The sequence below is a fragment of the Notolepis coatsorum genome (genome assembly GCF_963971535.1).
Source record: "Notolepis coatsorum genome assembly, chromosome: 13".
Classification (NCBI taxonomy): Eukaryota; Metazoa; Chordata; class Actinopteri; order Aulopiformes; family Paralepididae; genus Notolepis; species Notolepis coatsorum.
Window position 1 is genome coordinate 74861208 of NC_140177.1, and position 15197 is coordinate 74876404.

The window sequence follows — 15197 nt, forward strand, 5'->3', positions numbered from 1 at the left end:
CCTACACTGTAGCACTCAACACTTTGATGAACATTGTTACTCAGCTGATAGAGTTGTACCCTTCCAGATGACTTGTCGTACAGAACTTGTAAGTCGCTTTGGATAAAAGCGTTCAGCTAAATGACTAAATGTAAATGTAAATGTAAAATATATATGAATATAATGTTCAACTTGTGAACATGAACAGGTCTCTGTCAGAGCTTGAAATCAAAGAGCCAAGAGAATATTGAAGGGGCAGTTCACCCAAAATAAAATTAAATAAAAATAAAAATATATACTTTGCTTAGTTTCGAAGATACTGACATTGCTTATGAGTTTATTTCAATTATATTTTTGGTGCTTTGAGTACCACAAGACGAATGCCATTCAGATGGATACATATTACTCTGGGTAAGGGGGAACATTTAATTTTGATTTTATTTTTTTGTTCTTGTTTTTTCATTTTGGATAAACTTCCCCAAAATTAAGTATTTAAAAAATTTAATAGTTAACCCCATTTTACCACTGTTGGGGACAACTGCAACACTACCTTACAATTGCCCCCGGTGTGTGACCCATGAAACTATCAAACAGCAGCTTACAAGAAAGTTATACATCACTAACCCTTGACCCAAAATATCAATGTTTACAGAACATGTTGATTTCGATCAGACCAATCCTACATACTAAAAATTACTTTACATTAGTTTGTGGCTAGCCGGATATCCAGTAGGCCTATGAAGAACAGTTTGGATTGTGGTGAGAAAGGGCTTTATACCAATCAACAACATCATTGGTATAGGTATAGGAAATAGGGTATATAATAGAATAGAATAGAAATACTTTTATTATCCAGAGGGAAATTTGACACTGCAAATCGCTCAACATTAAACATTAAATATTAAACATTAAACATTGGGGTCTAAACCTTCTGGACTTGCCCTCTAATGTGTAATATGATCAAGGAATGCTTTCTACAACTGCTGCATTGACTAGTGGAGATTGACTCTTGGTTATTCTCTGTGTTCTATTTCTGGGAGACACTGGTTCATGTGGTTCATTCAACCACAATCTGATTGGATTGTCCAAAATAATTGGGATAATATGTCCCATCTTAGGCTGTATTTTCTGTTTAAAGCTTTACAATAGGCTAGAGCAATTCTGTCTATAATCAACTAGCCATACACAAAGGCCAAATAATAGACCTATTGTATTGCAACTGAATCCATTCAACCCAAAGATTAGATTCGATTTATTGTCATTGCACAAGTAGTACAGAGTACAATGGAATGAAGTTAGCATCTAACCAACCAGAGTGCAAAGTATAGCAGTAAAATGCATTGCAGTACACAGTATAATATATATATATTTGACAACCTAGGATGGCTTAGAGTAGACTACAGAGTACAGCAACTTGCAATGGGCCTGGTCTACAAGATACACTATACGACTAAGGTACCCATGTACATGTCAAAATACTTCCCAAAGGTCAGTGACTACCACGACCACAACACCAGAGGGAGCTCAACAAATCATGTTAAACCCAGATTCGGCTCAAACAAGGGACTAAACACGTTATGCCACATCAATGTGGAACACCCTACCCAAAGCTGTAAAGGAATGTGAATCACTACCCACATTCAAAACCGCTCTTAAAGAGCACCTACGGGAGGCTGCAATTCGAAACTGGCCACCGTAAATGTCCAAACCCCCCCACCCCCTCCTAATAGATAGTCTCCTCCCCACCGCATGTATATATTCTCTCCCCACCGTATGTATATTTCTCTCCCACCCACCCACCCCCTCCTAATGTACAGTATCCTCCCCACCGTATGTATATATTCTCTCCCCACCATATGTATATTTCTCTCCCTCCCACCCACCCCCTCCTAATGTACAGTCCCCTCCCCATCATATGTATATACTCTGTCAGGATCTATGGGTAACAGTACTGTATATTTGCATATCGTATCTGTCACAAATGTAACAGTACTAAATACCTGTATGTCATGTATGTCCCTATGCCATAAATGTCATGTATGTTGTGTATGTCATAAATGTCAATTGAAAATGGGGGACCCTGATGTAAACAAGACAAACGTCTTTCTCTGGTCTGCATCCCCATTGTGTGTATTGAGCCATACTGTATTGTACCCATTCTGCAATCTGTTAAATAAAGTTTTCATTGATTCATTCATGGAGCATGATGAAGATATAGAGTAAATATGCTAAGCTAATGTATATACATACACACATACATATAATATATATAGATAGATAAATGTAGTGTGTACAGGATATACAACACATATATATATATATATATATATATATATATATATATATATATATATATATATATATATATATATATATATATATATATATATATATATATATATATATATGGATATATATAGATATACACACAGACAGACACCACATACATGTAGATAAGTATGCATAGCATGCAGAGTTCGTATACGTATATCGAGTAGATTGGGGGAGGGCAGGGGTCACCGTGGTACAGTGTTCAGCGAGGTGCACTATACAATGCATTCCTAGCTGACATTAGTGGAGCCTGGAGTGAATGTTTCTTGTTTCAGATTCTGGTTGGTATTGCAGCCAGCACATCAACCACGTTAGAATAACCGAGAACATGGCAAAGATGCTGGCCAGACAGACAGACGGGACCAATGGGCGAAGGGGGATTGTTGAAGTTATGTACAAATATGATATGAGGCCAAGAAACAACAAGACCAGCATTAAGAGCAAAGATAATGTGGCGCACACACATCCAGAGGTCAAAGCAACGTGTTTACAAATTTGGTATGCGTGTATGCTTTTACCAACGCAGTTGTGTTTCCGGGTTCCCGTTTTGCGCTCTGATTGGCCACTGACCTACACGCGTACGCCCCCCCCCCTCGCTATCGCCTTTGGGGCGTGAGATATGAAGACAGATTTAACTGGGTATAGGAAGGCAGTAATAATAAACACTCGAAACAGCTATTACCAGACAATTACAACAGCAGTGGTGCCTGCTTCAAATGTCACGTATTATAGGCTATAAGCCCGTGTAGATCTATTCGGAATAATAAACATATACACCCTCTAGCAATACACCCTCTAGCAAAACATGACACAATGTGATCCTATCTCCGATAGAGCGGCTGGTCGCAGAGACGCGAGTTGAACGAACACATCGGGAGGAGAATGAATGAATGAAAACTTTATTTAACAGATTGCAGAATGGGTACAATACAGTACGGCTCAATACACACAATTGTTAAGGGGATGCAGACCAGAGAAAGACTTTTGTCTTGTTTACATCAGGGTCATTCATTCATTCATTCTCCTCCCGATGTGTTCGTTCAACTCGCGTCTCTGCGACCAGCCGCTCTATCGGAGATAGGATCACATTGTGTCATGTTTTGCTAGAGGGTGTATATGTTTATTATTCCGAATAGATCTACACGGGCTTATAGCCTATAATATGTGACATTTGAAGCAGGCACCACTGCTGTTGTAATTGTCTGGTAATAGCTGTTTCGAGTGTTTATTATTACTGCCTTCCTATACCCAGTTAAATCTGTCTTCATATCTCACGCCCCAAAGGCGATAGCGAGGGGGGCGTACGCGTGTAGGTCAGTGGCCAATCGGAGCGCAAAACGGGAACCCGGAAATACAACTGCGCTGGTAAAAGCATACACGTTTGGCATAGCTTTCTGTAGCTCGTACACTGGCTGCCTCGTCCTGGCTGTACGGCGCAGTGAGTGCTGGATACAAATGGGAGCGATGCGCCGACAGGCTGTCCTGAGGGGAAAAGTCCGCCTCCTCCTCAACGGGGAATGGGAACGCATCATAGTGTTGTTTGGAAGGTTCTTTATCCGATATTCTGGCACCGGAGTTCGATGGCGACAAAGAGCAAGAGGGCAACCAATTCTCCTTCCTCTGTCCTCTCGGAGGTAGATAGTATATAGAAAGTGGGTCTCATTCCCGAACGGAATTACGACCAAAAATGTCCTCTTAGGCAGATTTCTGCCCATTTAAGACATATTAGCACTAGTAGCGCGATTCCCCAAATGTTCCTGAGATCAGATTTGAGCGTGGCTGAGATCAGATTTGAGCGTGGCTGAGGAGCACACTTATGATTGATTGACTAATTGAACATTTTATTAACTTGACAGACTGTGTTCTCATAGTGATTCCTTCATGTTAACGCTACAGGCCTCCTTGGAATTAATTACTTAATCATAATTAAAATAAATATGACAATATTTGTACGATAAGAAATTACGCATTTGATGTCGGAAAAATAAATAATATGGATTCATCTGATCACAGGGCAGCTGGATTAAAAATATCTGAACCAGCTATTTTGGACAAATGTATAATTACTTTAATTACTCAGATATTCAAACACAATTATGCAATTATTGTGAAATGATTGAAAATAATAATTATTTAATGCCTTCTGTGGAATTTGTATTTCTTATTTGTTACACTTCTGTTTTAATGATTAATTATATACATTTGAAAGAATGCAGGTCAACGTGCAATATATCCCATTGATTGGTATACAATGGGACAGACCTTTGTTTGATCTAGCTATAAACCTGCATTCCTTCGAATATATCATTAATCAATTAAACTTATATTGAAATACACTATATAGCCTAAGCCTATACACCAACACTGAAATGACAGTGGATGAATAAATAAATAAGAACTAAAGCTAATCGCATGGAAATAGACTGCATTAATATTCCATAACAAGTCTTGTGTGAGCCAGTATGGCCTACGTGTCTAATGGACAGTATAGGCTTAATATATTCTAGTTACTTGTTCATTAGGATTGAGTAGATACTATATATATGCTCTGCCTCTGCCCTACATACAGTATAAATACAGACTGTACCTATACTGTACGTAGGGAAGAGCATATTATAGTATCTACTAAATCCTAATGCAACAAGTCATTAATGGAATAATAAGCCTATACTGCGTTCATTCATTACGCCGTAGGCATTAATGGAATAATAAGCCTATACTGCATTCATTCATTACACCATAGGCTACAGTATACTGCGCGCGCGTGTGTGTGTGTGCGCTGCGGCAGGTGTACCACGAGCTGTACTATATATGATGACAATACATTAATCTAATCTCATTTCGATGGGTCGCGCAAGACTCGCAAGGCACTTCCGCATCCATTTCTACACAGCTGCGTCATTACTTTGCCTTATAAGGAGCTCTGGAGGCGTTGTTTTGTATGCAAATGACCTGAACGGGGACGCGCTTTCGCGTTTGAGACATAATGCCATTCTCCAGATATCAGATCATATCACTTACAGCCACAGGTGCGACCGTTGGAGCCACTTAAGACATATTACCAGCACGTTGGGGACTCAGAGTGAACTTGTCATTGATTCTGTCTCAGTCGATTCCAAGATAAGTCCAAAATGTTGCGGAATGAGACCCACTGTCTATTAGACACTCTTCGCAGAACGTATGTAAACATTCCAATATCTTGGTGTGACGGTCTAAATCGAAGTAGTTGCAGCATATTTTGCACTCATATTTCTCGTTTGGAAAATATATGGACGTTTCAACAGTAACACATTCGCTTGTAACCTTGACTGCCCCAGCCATGTTACGCCGAGCCTATACTAAAAAAATAAAAATAACGTAACAGCAGCAATACATTTAGCTCTTTCGGCTGCTAGCCTGCTACAGGGATCTGAGTAATTTTGAGCGATGACGCCGGTCAAAATCCAAGAAGACCGTACCCATTGTCGGAAGAGGTAATGCCAGTAGTTTGGTCCCTAAGGTTTATTGAAACGGTCGATTCCGAGAGGCTCCCTCTATCCCGATCGTATAGCGGAGCCCCCGCTGCTCTGCCCGGCACGAGCGAGTTTGATTGATTGATTGATTGAACATTTTATTAACAGATTGCAGAATGGGTACAGTACAGTACAGTACGGCTCAATACACACAATTGTTAAGGGGATGCAGACCAGAGAAAGACTTTCGTCTTGTTTACATCAGGGTCCCCCATTTTCAATTCATCATAATAGTCCCGACGAGAGCCGCTGCTCCAACTGGTTGGGATCACGAACCTGATGTAGGAGCACAACCGGGAACCAGGACCCGATTAGACTTCATTATGATTCAATAATTATTGAGGTCAAACCCCATTTACACTATCGCGCAATAATCCAACACACTGTTGCAAAGAACCATACACGTAAAACGTCCACCGTTTTCCTCCTCTTCACTTTAGGCTTTATGGGTGAATCATGATTGGTTATATAAGACTATTATACAGAATAAATAGCTATGCTCTGAAGCGCAATAACCAAAGTAAATAGCCATATTTGGTCCTATTCATTTCAGCACTGCCGAGAGTGGACAGCGTCAAACATTCCAATCAGTAAAGTGACACCTCGAGCTCCCGCTGTTCTTCCAATGCAGTGCTGGTTGCGACCTCTAGGGGTCAGAAGATTGATGACCTGTTCGCGTCTATGCTTTTACCAACTCGTTCGTGCTTCCGGGTTCCCGTTTTGCGCTCTGATTGGCCACTGACCTACGCTAGTACGCCCCCCTCCTAGCTGCTAGGGTGAAGGGACTTGGCTTGGCTGGGAGGCTGGTGGTGGAGGGAGAGGGAGGAGGCGTGGGCTGTCATCTTTCAAATATATTTGTAGCTAAACAATTATATTTTATTTATTAGCCTATTCGTAATAATTCGTTATTAGCCTAGCTAACTCCGTATTATCTTGGCTTACCTGCAGTGGACGTGCATGGAGATGGAACACTGTGAGCAAGGCAGTCGAAAACGGCGCATTTCTGGAGACTAATGTTATGTTTTGACAACAGATGTTTTGACAAATTGCTTGTATTGCCACCCATACTTGCAAATGTTTTATTGCACTTGTGGCAACGTGCGTTGTCTTCGTTTTGTTCTCTCCGCCATGATAATAATAATAATAATAATAATAATAATAATAATAATAATAATAATAATAATAATAATAATAATAATAATAATAATAATAATAATAATAATAATGAGCGCAGAGCTCGGTCTGTGTCCTTCAAAACATCTGTTGTCAAAACATAACATTAGTCTCCAGAAATGCGCCGTTTTCGACTGCTTTGCTCGCAGTGTTCCATCTCCATGCACGTCCACTGCAGGTAAGCCAAGCTAATACGGAGTTAGCTAGGCTAATAACAAATGTCATTGGACATTGGATGTCATTTAGCCAAATAAGCATAGCTGTGAGTGTGAGTCTTTCACCTTTTACATATCTAGCTTTGGCATGGATTGATTGTTTAGATCGCCATCACCCCAGTCATCACACACATAATAAACCTCTCCATAAAACAGGGACACGTACCCAAAGACTTAAAAATTGCGAGAGTGACCGCCCTGCACAAAAAAGGCAGCAAATTAGACCCAGGCAATACCGCCCTGTTTCTATTCTTACCTCCATCTCGAAAGTCATGGAAAAAATAGTCTACGAACAGGTCAAAAAGTACCTTGCGGAAAAAAATCTGGCTTCAGAACATCCCACTCCACTGACACATGCCTTCTCTATTTGAAAGACCACATCAAACACGAGGTGGATGCGGGCAAATACTGTACTGTATGTAATGTATGTCATAAATGTCATGATACTGTATATATCTATATGTATGTTGTGTATGTCATAAATGTCACTATGAATTGAAAATGGGGGACCCTGATGTAAACAAGACGAAAGTCTTTCTCTGGTCTGCATCCCCTTAACAATTGTGTGTATTGAGCCATACTGTATTGTTGTAACAATCCCAGCCTCAGCCCTCTGTTGGGCTGTGATGGGAGGAGTAACATTGGTCCCCTACCTCCCTCCTGTAACGAGCCCAGACTCAGCTCTCTGTTGGGTTGTGATGGGAGGAGTAACATTGGAGGCCTACCTCTCTCCAGTCTCATACCACCCTCTAGTGGTCACCAGCAGATGGTGCAAACTTTGATTCTACCTGTATTAACTCATATGTTTAGTATAATTAATGGGATAATTAATGTGATGTCACTGTGTGTTGTTGTTGTTGAATTTCCCCTCCCTTGTGTGATGTTGTTCCCCTGGCTAGTGTCTTTGTGTCTAGTTGTTGATTCTGTGTTTTGGACTGGTTCGCCAGCTGGTTCCAATTAGAGTTAGCCTTTGTATTTAAGTGTGGTTCAGGTCTGCTCCCCGTTGTGGCGTCATCCCTCCGTGTTACCTCCAGTTACCTCCGTGTTCCCTTTCCCGTCGTGTCTCCTGTCGTCTTCCTTGCCTTGCTGTATTGTATTGAGAGTTTGTAATAAATTTTAGTATTCCGTTTTTATGCTTCTTTGTTTTCTCGTGTTATCAGTTCGTTTTGTATCTAGTGCCAGCGCGGCTGTGCCTGTTGTTTTGTTTGTTCCTGTAATATATTTCATGGCTCTAGTGATTCTCTAATAAATGGATCACAGTATCTGAGAAGAGCAAACTGCCGTCTCCGTTTCCTCCATTCACCTGTAATTCCGCAGTTTCGGTGCTCTCCGGTCTATCCGCATATTGGGTTCTACTTCCCCCCCCCCCCAGCCTCGTAACATATTGTACCCATTCTGCAATCTGTTAATAAAGTTTTCAATCAATCAATCAATCGCTAGCATGGCTAACAAATGCAAATATATTGTAGTCTGCCCCATTGTTCTGACCAGGAGCAGGTCTATAAGCCCTTATTATTTTTATTAATTAAAGGTGGAGTAGGCAACTTTGGAGAAATTAGCAAGAGTAAGTTTACCTGCCCAGCAGAAATAGAGCACGCTCCCAGAGGCACCCGCAGCCCTGACACTTGGCAGGTCAAAAACATCTAATATCCCCTCCCATACTTCTCATTTCCCCACATGTTATGCACCTGATTGGATAAATGACATGCTGGTGCTCAGTCTAGTGCAACATCTAGTGGCTGAATATTATCTATAGCACCTTTAATCCGACTGAATTACCCATAAACACCTTATCACCAATATCTTTAGATGCGAAGCACTGACTGGCGACGCCATTAACTCACTCACAGTAACTCACAGCCAGTCTGCCCCCTGTGGCACTTTGCATCTATCACACTGTGTGTGTCCTTGTCTGAATTACAATGGAAGGATAAGGTGATGATTTCAGGGCTGTTGTTTATTTTTCCTCATTGAATTGCTTTACTGCTTTCCAAATGATGAAGGTCGACAGACTCGACAGGCTGAAACGTCACCTGTTTTTGGATTAATTTGAACACATGTATTGTTTTGTTCCTTTTTTTTTGTTCTTTGTATTGTTACTTGAGAGAGTATCTCACCTCGTCCTCCTACCTACAATACAAATGAAATAAAAACCCTGCCATGGGGCTCCCTGTGTATGTGAGTGTACATGTGACATGAGATGTCCCACTCCTCCTGCCACTGCTGATTCTAACAGCAGGTCCTACTCACCCTATGATCACCCCAGTGTGTGACCGGCTTCCCGCGGGGATGCCCTGGATCTGAGGGGGAACCTGTAGGCCAGTGACCCCGAGGTGACATGCACCTACACAAGACCAGTGAAATAACTTTGTGAGCAGGGGGCCTAAATAAGAAGGGTAATAAAGTGATTAGACAATGGAAGCGTAAAAGGGCCTCCTAGGGGTCTTAAGTCATCTAATGGAATTATGTTTGCTCTCCCCAAGTCATATAAGCAACAAGATCTCTGGGAAAGTATTCATGAATGTGTCCAATTATTCACAACGTTCACTAATGATTAGCTATTCCCCCCCCCCCCTAAATCACTTCAGCGGGGGTTTAACAGTAAAGTCTATTTTAAGACTGAATGATGATAGAGATTCATAAAATTGTTCCCAAGAATCCAGCAGCACACATCACTTAGGTCCCACCACTCCAGTGAAATATTGAATTAATTAGACTGCAAGGAGAGCTCTCTCCTCTTATTTCACTCTCTCCCTCTTTCTCTACTTCTAAGACAAATATGGTGGTAATTATATGTCTCATATATGATTCATACCTGTGTTGTTAATCCCCCCCCCCCAGTATCCCATGGGTCTAAGTGTCTAATGCATGAATCACAAAAACAAAGAGGGTATTTGTCCGCAGAGTTAGTGTTGTTTTAAGAGGAGACTCTGGTCTCAGGAGTTAAAGTCCATCTCTTTCAGGTCCCCTCAAAGGAACTCCTTCACGAGGTCATCCAGCCGCTGAATAATGCCACTTAAACGCCACCGTGACAAAAGCCTGAGAAGAATGAAGGGCCGGCAGGCTTCCACTGGGAGCCACAGACAGCACCGTGTGTCTGGGACACGGGGGCTTCGTTTCAGAGACTGCAGGGCTTAAAGTTAAAGATTACTTTGAAATCTGCACTCCCCCCTTCTCTCATTCTCCTTCACCACCACCACCACCACACTCCCCCTTCTCTCATTCTCCTTCACCACCACCACCACCAAACTCCCACCTTCTCTCATTCTCCTCACCAAACTCCCACCTTCTCTCATTCTCCTTCACCACCACCACCAAACTCCCCCCTTCTCTCATTCTCCTTCACCAAACTCCCCCCTTCTCTCATCCTCCTTCACCACCACCACCACCAAACTCCCCCCTGGATCTCCCCTCCCTCCCTATAGCCGTCACTCCCTCTTTCTCAAAAAATAAAAACCTGCCGCCAGAGAACAGGGGATGAGTTGGGAGAGGATTCTCTTTGATGACAGAGAAGGATCCTTTTGTTCCTTTTAATCCCCTCACGCCCCCCAGTCCCCCACATCCACCCTCTTCCCCGCATGCACGCACCCCCCTCCCCCAGCCTCTTCCCTCCTCTGGCATAGTTTTAGCCCAAGTGAATGTCAAAGAGCTTCATGATCAGCTAGGTGTTCAATAGAGGAGAAAATACATCTACCTACTTTAATCCCAAAAGAATAGCGTATATTTATTTATTAATGTTGGCATACCTCTCGGACTAAAGTAAACAAACGTTAAAGTGGTCTAATTCTGGACGTGTGTGTGTGTGTCCCTGGGAGATTTACAAGTAGTTAAAACCCTTTAAGGTTCATGATCACACAGGTGTGATCAGAATGTTGCAAACTGAACATTCGAATGATGATGGCCTGATAGAATCCTGAGGGAATATTTTAAAATAGAGTAGGTATTACGTAAAGACATTTAGTGGTATTTTTTGTGTGTGTTTTGAACATATCTTTCATTGAATGTTGTGCAGACCATTTAGTTTTCATTTCATTCTAAAATACACCCGCCATAGTATTTACCCCCCCCCCCCATGATCCCAGGAGTGTACCGGTGCCAATACCGATACCTGGGATTCGATAGAGATACCAAAAAAAAAAGTCTTTGTTACATTTATAATGATTTTGGATTGTGGTTGATTAGAACAAACGTTATATCTCGGAACAACCATGCTTATAGGCTCACAGACACTGATGAGATTAACCACTTAGGTATCGAAATTTGGTATCTAACGACACTGCATCATGATTCGATACCACAGCATTTTTGGCGATACTCGATAGTATTGAAGCAATTTGATCAATACTAATAATAGTATAGAATTTCGATTACCCAGCCCTCCCCAGGAGCGCGTCATCATCCGTCAGCCATTCTACAAGCTGTCACCATGGGACGGGGGTCATCCGCGGTGCTCAGAGACAGACGGCCTGTCTTGGCATATAACCCATATTTCCGCTCTTCATGTGTCTTCATTAGAGGTTATACCCTAAGTGTGCACAAAGTGTGCCTCTGTGTCATTATCACATTGGACACACTTACTTCACAGAGGAGATGAAAGCATTTTCTATGCTTCTAACATCTGTCCTCTGAAGATCCATGTCCCATCCTGATGATCTGAAGGACGGGGCCTGGGGGACAGACATTTTCCACCAACCATGTACACACACACACACACTTAAGGTGTGGATGTGTGTCTTGTTAGCGGGCTGCTGGGGCAATATATTGATATTTATCATCTTCCTGTATGATCGTATTGGTTGTTTTTTTCCTCCTCCGATAAAGCATATTCTGATTAGTTAGTGGTATTAATCAACAATTGCAAGCAAATATTAAATTACATTTCTGACAAAATGATTTGACTATTTGAGAATGTCTTGAAAATTACTTACAGTAGTTAATGTTTGAGTGAGTGAGTGAGTGAGTGAGCGAGTGAGTGAGTGAGTGAGTGAGTGAGTGAGTGAGTGAGTGAGTGAGTGAGTGAGTGAGTGAGTGAGTGAGTGAGTGAGTGAGTGAGAGAGATTATGTGTGTGTGGAAAGGAGTTAAATCATGTGCGGGTATTAATGTATGTGAGGAAATTATAGTATGTACCCTGCACACACACACCCTGGAGAGACCCTCAGGTAGTAATCATTGAGGGTCATAATGTCAAATAGGGATTACCTGTCCATTTAACTTTCATGTCACTCTTCAGATGTCATGAGGAACAAAGAACACCCCCCCCCCCCCCACAAGCAAAACAACGCACACACATATTTGTGTACACCATTGGCACATGCACTTGGAGGCCTCTGATTAATGCACCTTTGAGGCAAAGAGACTGCAATGGAGAGGAAGTTAGAATAAAGTATAAACAAGTTGATCTCCTGTTGCAGTGTTTGCTAATATCACTATAGCTGATAGGAAATACATTTGAGACCCAAGCTGTTACCCCAGCAATGAAACTCCCCTGAAAAGGTCCACTGTAGATGTGAGAGAAGTGGAGTGGAATGAACAGGGCAGCACAGAAGAGTGCGGACGTGGAAGGGATCATTTGACCATGTTCACAACCTGAGCATGACATGAGAACAAAATGGCCGCGTGTGAATAATGGTCAATTAGGTAAGGAGACAACTCATTTGTTATAACTCACAAATCTATGACAAGCAGTTGGTCACGGCGATGTGTTGGAATACATTTTTCTCTCATTCTATTTCCACTTTCCCCCTCTTTTCTTGGAGGGAGAGCGATATAGAGAGAGTAGTGCATTGCCTACAAACACATAGGCCATCACTATAAACCATGTCCCCGGACTCCCCCCCCCTATAGTATAGTGACTGAGTTTTCAGCTTGGGAAAGGAGGGACTGCACCATCTAGTGGTTGGCCCCTGAGTCAGCAGCAGCCTTTCAGAACTACGGTGGAGGGGCTCATTTTAGTAATGTACGTGTCATTATTGCGATTTCTAAGTAATGATCAGGGGCGGATTTAGGATTGTAGGAGATCCGGGGCTTAGCCCAGATAGGTGCCCGTGTTTTTATTTAATTTTTCTTTTTAATTTTAATTTAATTTAATTTTTTTATTTAATGAACCTGTACGTGCAATTTCCTGCAATATAGAGCCTTCAATCTTGACCAGTAAAGCTGCTCTTTTCACTATAAAACTCAGTTAACCATAACGTAGTTATGGTTAGATTTATATATTGGGGGGGGATATATCATATTTTTCATATGATCAAAAAGTGGTGGAGCAAGAGCATACATTTGCTCCCCCAAGTTCAATAGTGGGAGAGCAGAGATGCTCCGAATGCTCTTATGGCCAGGCGTCTATGATTCACTGATACAAAGTAAAATAGTGCAGTGCAATAAAATAGTTAGTAAAATAGAATAAAATAATGCAATAGTGCATTGCAATAAAATAGTTATCATCGTATTTTTCCGGGAGGCCGGTAAGGAGTGCATTACAGTAGTCGAGTCGGCTTGAGATAAAGGCATGGATCTGGTTTTCAGCGTCCTTTTGATTTATAAATGGCCGTACTTTAGCTATGTTTCTAAGGTGGAAGAATTAAGTTTTTGTCAACTTGTTGATTGTGATTTAAAGCTTAGGTCTGAGTCTACCATAACACCAAGACTTAACTCACTCAAATACAGTTAGCAGCTGGATAGACCACAGATGGAAATTAGCTTCTGCTAAATCTGGTGCAAACATATTTTTATGTAACAATGATGAATTGTCAAAAAAAAAAAAAAAAAAATTGTTTAAATAGATTCAGGGCTTTTCAGAAAACATTCGGGGCTTGAGCCCAAGTAGCCACCCCCTAGCCCCGCCCCTGGTAATGATATCATCAATCCAACCTTACTTTAGGGGATCCAATCCATTGTATGTGTCAGCAGGCCATCAGGCTGCTAAACGAACAATGAACACTACACAACAACAACCACCAAACGCACATAGCACACACATCCACACGCACACACTCACTTTAAACAAACACACTGTAGCACCCACTCCACACACTTTATAGCACACACCCACTTTAAACAAACACACTGTAGCACCCACTCCCCACACTTTATATTTATTGATGAAGGATTGCACTACAACTCGTACACCTTACTGTAAATTGTACCTAAATTGTACCTCATCCCATTTCTGCTTTGCACTATATAGTACTGTACATTAGTACACTGCATAGTATTGTATATTATATGGTAACTCAGAACATTGTACATATGTCTATACCGAACACTGTGACCTCATTTTCTTCTTTTTTTTTTTTTTTTTTTTGTCTTTTTTCCCCCTCCATTTTCCTCTGATTTTCTCCCATCCCAATGTTAGTCGTATGCCAATTCCCAGTCCCTTCCTGGTCGCTGCGCACTTACCCCCCACAGTCAGATCATCTGGGAGAGTGGAGGCTACCACGTGCTTCCTCCGACACACGTCCAGCCAATCACCGCTTCTTTTCACCTGGCAGCGCGGATTCTCATTGAGAGGGCGTAGCGTGTGGGAGGACCACACTATCCCCCTCACGTCCAATCCGCGCTTAGCAGGCGCCCCGACCGAACTGTAGGAGTCGCTGTTTACAACGACCCGGACCCACCCCGCCAGCTTCTCCCACCCTCTGATACAGCCAATTGTATCAGTGCAGACGGCCAGCCAAGCTGGTGACAACCCCGGAGCTGTGAGCTGGATTCGAACAGGCAAATCCAGCTCAGCTCCGGGGCTGGTGACGAACGCAATCTCCGCTCGGCCACCTAACCGCCCCCTCATTTTCTTCTTCTAAATTACATGCTATACTATGTTATTTGATACTATCTTGTCTAGCACAGTCTCTGGAGCGTAACAGTAAGAAGCATTTAGTATGAAAGTATTCTGTACTTCTGTATGACAACTATTAAAGAAACTTGAGTTAATGCATAATGCTATGGAATTAAAAACCTCAACTGTCATGTGTGAGACAGAGACAAACCTCA

At 41.9% G+C, this 15197-nt stretch overlaps 1 pseudogene across 1 annotated transcript; it reads right to left on the reverse strand.

The window, feature by feature from the left end:
* Window positions 1–2550: 2550 nt before the first annotated feature.
* Window positions 2551–5631, reverse strand: LOC311239403 (RING finger protein 228-like; annotated as a pseudogene). The gene is made up of 3 exons: window positions 5463–5631; window positions 3718–3949; window positions 2551–2821 (listed from the first exon to the last, which is right to left on the reverse strand). The product of its transcript is annotated as an RING finger protein 228-like (transcript).
* Between the last annotated feature and the right edge of the window lie 9566 nt (window positions 5632–15197).